Source organism: Mandrillus leucophaeus, unplaced genomic scaffold (assembly GCF_000951045.1).
Source record: "Mandrillus leucophaeus isolate KB7577 unplaced genomic scaffold, Mleu.le_1.0 Scaffold73, whole genome shotgun sequence".
NCBI classification, from domain to species: Eukaryota; Metazoa; Chordata; class Mammalia; order Primates; family Cercopithecidae; genus Mandrillus; species Mandrillus leucophaeus.
The window spans coordinates 2,093,341-2,094,702 of NW_012107919.1; the positions used below are offsets into that span (position 1 = coordinate 2,093,341).

The following is a 1,362-nucleotide window of genomic DNA, read 5'->3' on the forward strand; positions in this document are numbered from 1 at the left end:
TACAAAATTAGCTGGGCATGGTGGTGCATGCCTGTAATCCCAGCTACTCAGGAGGCTGAGGCAGGAGAATCACTTGAACCCAGGAGGTGGAGGCTGCAGTGAGCCGAGATCGCGCCATTGCACTCCAGCCTGGGCCACAAGAGCGAAATTTCATCTCAAAAAGAAGAAAAGAGTACTTTTTTCGGGCCAGGCGCAGTGGCTCCCGCCTGTAATCCTAGCACTCTGTAAGGCCAAGGTGGGTGGATAACCTGAGGTCAGGAGTTTAAGACCAGCCTGGCCAACATGATGAAACCCCATCTCTACCAAAAAATACAAAAATTAGCTAGGTATGGTAGTGCAAGTCTGTAGTCCCAGTTACTTGGGAAGCTGAGGTGGGAGAATCGCTTGAACCCTGGAGGTGAAGGTTGCAGTTAGCTGAAATAATGCCACTGAACTCCAGCCTGGGCAACAGAGTGAGACGCTGCTCCCCACCCCGATTTAAAAAAAAAAAAAGTATTTTTCTGAATAAACTCATGGGCATATTGTCTTCAATGTACTTCATCCATTTATCTTGAACAAGATAGCTACCAGCTCACTAGTACACAAGTCAACAGCTTTGCTTTACTAGTTCAAGGGTAAGGATAGAAAACTAACATCTGGTTTAAGATCACGTTTTCTTGCTAAGATTAAAACTTTGCAGATTTCCTGGGCTACTACTATTAGATAAGACCCCACAGATATTCAGGTAATGCAACACAGTCACAAACTGTTACTATTGTAAAGGTCAGAGGACAGGGAATGAGGATAAATCTAAATTAACAGGACAATACTTAATCCCAGAAAATTATGAACATACATAGATCCTTACCCCCTTACCAATAATAAAATTGTGAAACAAAGTACAAAGTTAAATTCTAATAAAGGGCATTCAGAAACCACAGAAGCCAGTTTAAAAGCAATGGTAATAAGTTTTGTTTCTTTTCTTTTCTTTTTTTTTTTTAGGTCAAATGATCTATTTTCTTTGTACCATAAACAAATGTCAACTTGCCTAGACATTCTACCCCAGATTGAAAACCCTACCACAATTCCTTCATAACACTGGAGGTAAATAAAACCAAGATAATCACTAAGACATTAAAGGCTTTTAAAAGTATTCAATTTTATTATTAGATGAACTATTTCACACAAGCTATAAGCCTCCAAATAAACAGGTATAAAATTTCAGTCTACTGATTTGAGAAAAAAAAGAAAGATTTTTTTACACTGATATGACAGATCTGACCACAGGTGCAGAAGATGTGCCCAATTACCTCACGATACTCTGAGGATCAACAGACAGTTCATTCTGTTTTTAAAAAGGGAAGACTCATAAGCTTGGGAAGC

The 1,362-nt window shown here is 39.5% G+C and overlaps 1 protein-coding gene across 2 annotated transcripts in view; it reads right to left on the reverse strand.

Annotated features, from left to right (window-relative positions):
• Nucleotides 1-1,362, reverse strand: part of CAPRIN1 (cell cycle associated protein 1) — a 53,094-nt gene that overhangs the window by 29,325 nt on the left and 22,407 nt on the right. The gene's annotated exons all lie outside the window — the stretch shown is intronic.